The following is a 9,275-nucleotide window of genomic DNA, read 5'->3' as shown; positions in this document are numbered from 1 at the left end:
TATTTTATTTTATTTTATTTATTTGCTAGCCTACCTTACAATTTAAATTTTTGATATTTGGGCATGGCACATGTTTCTGAGTTTTGCAGCTGAAAACTCTAATGTTCTAATTAAAAGCTACCCTTAAAGTAACAGTTGAAACACCAGAGTTAGTTGTGAATGTGACTTATGATTCAGTTGTTGCTGGCCAGGGGTGAATTTTTCATTCTCCTGCAAATGGGTCCTCTTAGACATGGTGGTCTGAGAGGGGGAATGAGGTAGTCCTTGGAGGGAACCTCACTGGCAATAGCCCCAAAGGGTTAGTAAAGAGACAGCTCTAAAAAGGGAAGAAACACAGGTCACTCGTGATTACAAACAGAATTAACAGGACTCTTTAGCTGTAAGAAACAGATTTTCGAGATAAACTGATGCTTGCGGAGAATTCTGTGAGCTATGAGAAAAGCAGTGTTTTCCAAAGAACTAGCAAGTACTTTCTAATCTCCATCGTTTCTGCTCTAAGTCAAACTAACTCACCACTCACCATTTCCATTTTCCCTGGGACACATTTTCCAAATTTGGGTCACATCTACTTTGGGTGTGCTGAGCTTGAGGGCTTCTTAGAGTCATTGTGCAGTCACTGAAAATGATCTCTGAGCATATAAATAGTGCTGATAATATTTTTTTTTTGTTAGTAACCCAGAGTGGACTTGAACTCTTGTCTATCCCCCCTTTTCACCTTCTCAAACGAACTCCAGATGCATGTGTCACTCACTTTGTGCATCTTGCTTTACGTTGGTACTGGAATATTGAATCCAGGTCTCTAGGCTTTGCAGGAAAGCACCTTAGTCACTGAGCCATCTCTCCAGCCCAATAGCAGATCTTTCTACCATAACTGTAGGCAACTTGGCATACATTGTTCGAATAAATCTCATCTGACTTGATTCCTTCTCCCGACTGCATTGTTGATGGCCTCACGCTGGGGCAGCAGTGCCCAGGACTTGGGTCTGCAAGTTTCACAAGTGATATCAGGACTCTCAGTTAGATTTGAATTTAAGGTAATTATGTTTCATGTAACATTTGAGACATACACTAACATATTCAGATTTTATGTTAAATTCACATTCAAATAGACATTACTTCATTTCATATAGTTAGAGACCCTATATTATCTCAAAATTTGGCAGGAAGTGAAACATACAATAATGGTTGATTGTATTTTTCTTATTCAAGATTTTTGTCATTTCAGTTTTATGTGAAAGATGGTAGATTTTTTTCTGATAATTCTCACATGTTTCTAATTTAATAACAAATCATAATCTCTTTATTGTTAAAGTAACATGTGAGATAATGAGATTTGTCTTTTAAATTGTGTATTTTAAATTATTAAATACTTAATTGGTTGAATATATTATTCATAATGTTAGAGAGATATGCATGTAGTAAACTTGTTGACTCTGTTTTTAAGTCATTGGCAATTTGAAGTAGTTATTATTTATAAATACAATCATGTGAAATTAGATGACTATACATAAATCTACCATGTACCTGTCAATGTAACTGTAAAGGAAACACAACATTATCTTATATTTTAAGTATTAGGTAATGAATACTGTAAATGGATAAGATATACGCTATATATACCCGGAAAATGAATTGAGCTGTGGGGATAGTGCAGTGCATTAAAGCATTTGCTACAAAAACATCATAACTTGAGTTCACATTCCCAGAATCCATGTAAAAGCTAGATGAAGCTTTTCTACAGTGAGAAAGGTTGCAGAGGGTAGAAAAATCTCTGGAAGTTCATTGGAATAGACCCTACACAACATTGAACAACAAGAGAATCTGCTGCAAAAGCAATAAAAAGTGAGGATTAGCAAGTGATGTTCTTCCCTGGTCTTGGAATTTCTTGTGAGGATGAATCACTGATTGAAAGCATAAACAAAAGGCATCATAATATTTTGAATGCACAATCAAGGCATCTCATGATTATGAAGGTATGAATACTAAAGGAATATTACAATCTTTCCAGTGCTTTGATTTGATTTATTTGGATCTGAAAGAAAGCAGACAAGAGTCCTCTATGGGTGGCTAATAGATTTATTAGAGGGCAGTCATACACAGTTACAGAGGCTCCTATATTAGACACCAAATTTTATTATAAAACACTTATTTTAGTAACTTAAATTCATGTTTCTCTACATTATTCTTATTTTAATAGTATTTTATTATTTTATTTATTTGAGATTAGATAAATAGGTAGGTAGGTAGATAGGTAGGTAGGTAGATAGATAGAGAGGTAGATAGAGTGGATGCACCAGGACCTTCAGCTGCTGTAAACTAATTCCATATGTTTCTGCCACCTTGCACATCTGGTGTATGTAAGTTCTGGGGAATTGAACCTGGATGCTGTGGTCACGCAGGCAAATGCTTTAACTGCCAAGTTACTCCTAGAGCCTGTTCTTATTTTTCATTTGGAATTTTTGTGTCTATTAGTGGATACTGTCATGAAACTTGAAACAATTTGGTGACTTGAATTCAGTGCCCAGCCATAGGCCCATGTTATTGAGTGCATGATCTCCGGCAAAGTGGAGCTTTGGGAAGCTGGAGAACCTTGAGGAGCAGCAGTGTTGATGGAAAGCATAATCACTGAAGGCAGGTGTGGGTGTTTTTGCAATAGCCTCGCTGTTCTCTGTGTTGCTCCTTCCTCCTCCTGCTGATGCTACAGTGTGACACAAGCTTCCTGTCATGAGGGGTGGCCTGTGGAAGTAGAAGCTGAAATAAAACCAGAATGAACTGATATATATATATATATATATATATCCATGTTGAAATAGCCCAGTAGAGGAATACTACAGTATATTTATTAAGCAGGGGAATGTAGATATAAGAAATGTTTCTCAGAATTTGTGTCATGGTATATATCTGTGTGAATGTATTTCCTTTTTATGTGGATGTAGATGCTCATATTAATATATATACATATATGTATATATATTTGTGGCTTAGTGAAATAGATGATAGAATGATTGCTTGATTGATTGTAGGAAAAATACCAAAATGTCACAATTAATCATTTTTAATATAAAAATTAGAAGACTGTTTACTTATTCCTTGATCATATCCTGTATTTTTCATATTGGGAAATAAAAAAAAAAACAAATTCTGGCACTTTTACTGTTGTTGCTGATGGTACAAGTCTATACTGCAGTCGATTATTATTTTTCTCTTATTTGAACATTCTTAAGAAGTCAGTGGAACCAGACTGATACTTGATCTGAACTGTAACATGAAGAATTTTATGCAGGTAATATGATATTTGCATAATGGATTCACTTTAAATTGTTTTCAGAAACATTTATCACCTGGAGCTCCTATAATAGCAAATATAATGTGTCATACTGAAAACACTGATTCCATCTGGTTTGTGGATTGCCAAATGGTGTAATGATATGTGTGATATAGAAGACTTCGAAAGTATATTACATGGCTTGAAAGACACTTATCTTTATGGGTTTCAGCAGGCACATGATTGCTAGAACTCATTTATGAGTTCCTAATCTTGTTTATACCCATGTCTTGCTGGGAGCTACACTTTTTTCCCTAACCTTTATGCTTCAAAAATATCTATATATTACCTTTGTGGCCTTTAACAATGGCAAGGTGTGTCTCTGTACTGTAATTTAAGCAAAGTAAGAACATAGAAATTATTCTGCATGTCTTATCTCATAGGGTTAAGGTGTAACCATGGTCAAACATGTAAATATTATTATTCAATAGAAAGAAATTTTAGAAGAATAAAAAAATACTGACATGCTTGTGGTAAAGTTCAAGAATCCATAAACTATCCATGAATAACTGTGATTCCTGCAATCACAAGAGTATCATTGGTTTCCACATAAAATTCTAAGAAGCTCGTATTCCTGCCCACCGAAACCAAATTTCACCGAATTTGTAATATCAATTCAAAGGAAAATTCTGGTAAAGCTCTGCAGACATGCGTGAGGTTGCTTTTAAACTGACGTATAAAAGAATCTGCCTTCCATTTTTAACATCCACATGCTATACCCGTCCACATTTTATCTGTTCTACCAAACCTATGAAGGATAAGCTCGACTGTAGAACTGAAAGGACTGGGAGTAAGAGCCACACCTGCTGCGGAAGCGTGTGAGGGAATTTCTAGGAAAAAATTAAGCGCAGTGATGTTTGACTCTGGGCACACGTCTACCCTGTGGCTGCCACGCAGGGCCACTAAAAGCGAGGGGGTCTGCTGGGGTCCTCCCGGTCCTCACTGCCCCGCGGCAGCCGCTGACGCCGTGCAGCTTGCAGACCACGCAGCCGCGGGGCTCTCTGACTCTCAGCCATCGGAGAGGCAGGTCCTGCAAGCCCACCTATAAGTTCCCCTGATGACACGTGCTACTCCAGAAGGCCGTGACCCAGGCGTGCTCTTTCATAAGAACAGAAGCTATTCCACTGTTCCCTTCCTTCTGCACTAACAGACGAACAGAACCCGGCCGTGTGCGATTGCTCACACCTCCAGAAGCTGGGCAGTATGGGGTGGTGGGAATGTGAAGGCGCAGCCCCTTCTAGCCTCAGGGATTTCTAAGTGCAATGAGCTTTCGACTTGAGTCTCCAGTGGGTGGAGCCCTGCTGACAAAGAGGTGCCATGCAAGTGGACCTTGTAGTCCTGCCCACTATGTGTGTGTGTGCAGAGAAGTAGCTTGGTCCCTGGCTGTTCTTGTTTTCTGCCTGTTTGGGGGTGTCTCTGCTATGCAAATGTGGAAGTGAGCCAGCTTCTGACATTCAAACATTGACGGCGTTTTCTCTGGATTCTGTATACCTGAAATGAGCCCTTTCAGCCCACAAGCCATTTCTGGTCCGCCGTTGGCAATTGTCCCCGCCGAGAAAGTAACTAGAGCAATGGGCAAAGGTCCAGCGATTAGTTCTCACTTCACGTCCCAGTGGAACATCAAACCCTCCTTTGCCAGAGATCATTGTCTTACCACCAGCCTTCGCCAGCTAGTCCAAATGAGGCTATCCATGTTACTCTCTTAATCATGACGATTTGTACTTGGTGCTTTTCCAGAAGGATAAACCTAAATTTTATAGTGATCTTAGGCCTTTCATTCGTTCTCCTAATTTATTTCTACCTAATTAATTAACAAATAAATTTTGTATTGTTAGTGGCTAATGATTCCTTTCATATGATCATCAGCCCATCATCACTGCATAATGTTTAATGCTCATGAGCTTAAAACCAGTTGTCATTAATATAATCTCAAATAATCACATATTCATCATATTTTTAAATGTCTACTACAATATGTTTAACTATTTTCTGCTTTTTTTGTTTTTATTTTATTTTATTGACAAGGTCCAGGATTTAAACATTCTATCCCTCCCCTCCCCCTACTTTCAGCTTTGAAATTCTACTCTCCATCATATCCTCTCCCCTTCTCAATCAGTCTTTCTTTTATTTTGGTGTCATGATCTTTTCCTCTTATTATGATGGTCTTGTGTAGGTAGTGTCAGGCACTGTGAGGTCATGGATATCCAGGCCAAATTGTGTCTGGAGGAGCATGATGCAAGGAGTCCTATCATTCCTTTGGCCCTTAAATTCTTTCCACCACCTCTCCGCAATGGACCCTGAGCCTTGGAAGATGTGATAGAGATATTGCAGTACTGAGCACTCCTATGTCACCTCTTCTAAACACCATGGTGCCTTCTCAGTCATCCCAAGGTCACTGCCATCTGAAAAGAGAAGCTTCTCTAACCAAAAGTGAGAGTAACATTAATATACAGGTATGAACATAAAGAGAAATGCTTACTGGGAAGTTTAATGAACATAGCATACACATTTAGCCAGTCAGCAGCAGACGTTACACCTCTAGGGCTCATGACTACCCATGTTGTAGGTTTTCAGTATCAGGTATGTGTTCTCTCCCATGGAGTAGGCCTTCAGTCAAATTAGAGGGCTGTTGCTTTACACCATGACAGACATGCCATTATTGCACCCATTGGCTCATTTGGTCTGGCTGGGCACATATATGGCTTGTAGTGGCCACTGTTGAGTATCTTCTCTTTCCCATTGAACTGTATCCAGCATGGCTTTTTCCAGCTTTCTGTCAGCTGGCCTATATGGAGAAGGTTTTCAGCTCAGTTCCAGCAGGATTTCTCAGTGGCCTTGCAGCCCAAGTATGTGGAGTCTTCAGAATAGTCTTACCATCTATTCCTGGTGGGAAACCAAGGGTGTGAGCAATAGCCTATAACGTTTTGGGTGCATCAGGGACCTCCCTGGCCAACAACTCACTGGAAGGTATCCCATCCCTGGCACTGAAAATTTTCTAATAACACTCTATGGCTCCTGAGTATTCCATTGACGAAAGAAGTAGGTTTCCATATGACTTATTTATATCCTCTTAGATTATGATTAGCCCTCTCTCCACCTTTCCTTTATTCGGTCTCTTCCCCTGACTTCACTTAGGCCTTTTCACCCTAATTGATCTGTTCTTCTGCTGACATATGTGCACTACCATGCTATGAACTGTGTAACAGTTTTAACGTCTTTACAGCAGTACTTTTCTCTGACTCTTCATACTCTTCTCTTCCTGTGTCACACACAATTCTCATGGCTTCATCATTCAGCGTGCTCTGTAACTGCATTCCTAGTTTTTCTAGTTTTTATATAAATCTTCCTTTAATCCTTTTCAACATTGATATAATTTAGACAACTCACCATGGGGTGGACATGAATGTTCTTTCCTTTATAACTGTCATCTTTGATGCAATGATTTAAAATGCTTATATTCTATAGAATACAAATTATAGCTTACTTATTAAGTACACACATTCCACAGCAAAGTGCCTGTAACGTTCCCATACTTGAATTCTACTTATAAAGTTATATATACATGCCACTTTAAAAGTAGATTTTAACACATGATCACACACACACACACACACACACACACACACATATATATATATGTATATATATATGTATGTATATATATATATGAAATGCAATTGTTTACATCCATATAACTATATTGCAAATGCCATATATATATATATATAGTGTATATACTATATAGTATATACACAAAAAAATAAGATTACTTTTCTGCAAGTCGAAAATATTTCCTCAGGTATTTAAAAATGTTTTTTGTATTTATTGGAGAGAGAAGAAACAATAGAGGTGACAGAAAGAAAGAGCACATGTGCACCATGACTTATAGCCACTACATATTAACTCCAGACACATGCAGCCCCTTGTGAATCTGGCTGATGTGGGTATTGAAGAAGCACATCTTGATCCTTAGGCTTTGCAGTCAAACACCTTAATTTCAAACACCTTAACTGCTATGCTATCTCTCAAGCCCTTCCTCAGTTTTTATTATTCTATTTTTTGTGTGAAAAGAACCTCATAATTCTAATCATATCATGTGCATATAAAATAACATACCTTTCTCTCTTACAATACACAATGAATTAAAAAGATGTATTTGAAATTTTCTATTTTTTTGAGGCAAGCCCAATATACTGGCCTTTTTGCGTTATGTGAGAGAACAAGAGCAAGAATGAGAGAGAGAGAGAGAGAGAGAGAGAGAGAGAGAGAGAGAGAGAGAGAGAGAGGATTGCTGTGCTAGGGTCTCCATTAACTGCAATGGAACCCCAGAAGTGTGCACTACCTTGTGCTCATGTGCAAACTTAGCCTTGTGTCATTTTATGGGTCTGGCTTATGTGGGACCTGGAAAATGGAACATGGGTCCTTAGGCTTAACCACTAAGCAATTGTTCCACCCCTGAGTTTTGTTTTTGTGTAACCAACAGTTATTTAAAAATAAGTTATGTAGCTAAATTAGAAAATTATACTCATAGACTCAGACCCAAATAATTTTTATGTGTTTGCCACAGTTATTTTTTTAATTCAGTATAAACCTAAAACTTTGGAAAAAGAGATATGATGTTGGCCTTATATATTTTCCACAGTTGGTTTTTAAATAAATATTATTTATTCTTAGTTTTACAAAGATGAAAGATTAGAAAAGATTATGATCCCATTATATAATTGGTAATTTATTATTTAGCAGGAAAGAACAGTGATGTTTTCAAACTACAATAACATAATTATCTTTACTAGAAAAATGTATCTGAGTGAAAACTGAATTAATCAATAATACTTGACTGGTTAACTTACTCATTTCTTCAGAGCTTGCTTTTCTGAATACATTTCCCTTGCCACTAGAATAATACCTTATGTAGCCTTTCCAGATTATATTCAATGAAGTAAGAAAGGAATTTTGAAAATTACCAGCCTAAGTGATCCAGTATTAAAGCTGCACACTCAAATACCTTAAAGGAAGCCACATTTTAAGTGAGAATATTATTAATTCTAAGAGTTTTCATTCTTTAATTATTTATTTACTTGAGACAAAAACAGGGAGAGAGATAGAGAGAAAGTGAGAATGGGCACACCAAGACCTCCAGCCAATGCAAATGAACTCCAGTCACACATGCCACCTTGTGCCCTGGCTTACGTGGATCCTGGGGAATTGAACCCAGGTTCTTCAGCTTCACAGGCTAATGCCTTAACCACTAAACCATCTCTAGAGCCCCTGTTATTAATTTTATTTTACTTCATTTTAATTTAATTTAATTTTTTTTTCTAAATTTTTTAAACATTTTCCATGATTATAAAATATATCCCATGGTAATACCCACCCTCCCGCCTTTTCCCCTTTGAAATTCCATTCTTCATCATATTGCCTCCCCATCTCAATAAGTCTCTCTTTAATTTTGATATCATGAACTTTCCCTCCTCTTATGATGAATTTGTATAGGTAGTGTCAGGCACTATGAGGTCATGGATATCGAGGCCAATTTTATGTCTGGAGGGAGCACATTGTATGGAGTCCTACCCTTCCTTTGGCTCTTACATTCTTTCCGCCACCTCTTCTGCATTAGACTCTGAGCCTTGGATGGTATCAGGATGTTACTCGGTACTCTAGTCACTTCCTTCCAGCACCATGATACTTTTGGAGTCGTCCCAAGGTCACTGCCATCTGAAAAGAGAAGATTCTCTACCCGAAGTGAGAGTAGCATTAATATAAAGACACAAATATTAAGCGAAGTGCTTACTGGGCAGTTTGATAAGCATAGCATATACACTTATCCAGACATCAGCAGATGTTACACCCCTAGGGCTCCTGACTACGCCTGTATTAAGTTTTCAGTATCAGGGATGTGTTCCCTCCCTTGGAGCAGGCCTCCAGTCCAGTTGGAGGGCAGCTGGATTCC

Source organism: Jaculus jaculus, chromosome 4, assembly GCF_020740685.1.
Source record: "Jaculus jaculus isolate mJacJac1 chromosome 4, mJacJac1.mat.Y.cur, whole genome shotgun sequence".
Lineage (NCBI taxonomy): Eukaryota > Metazoa > Chordata > Mammalia > Rodentia > Dipodidae > Jaculus > Jaculus jaculus.
The sequence above is the reverse complement of the archived record's forward strand: the minus strand, read 5'-3'. Positions refer to the sequence as shown.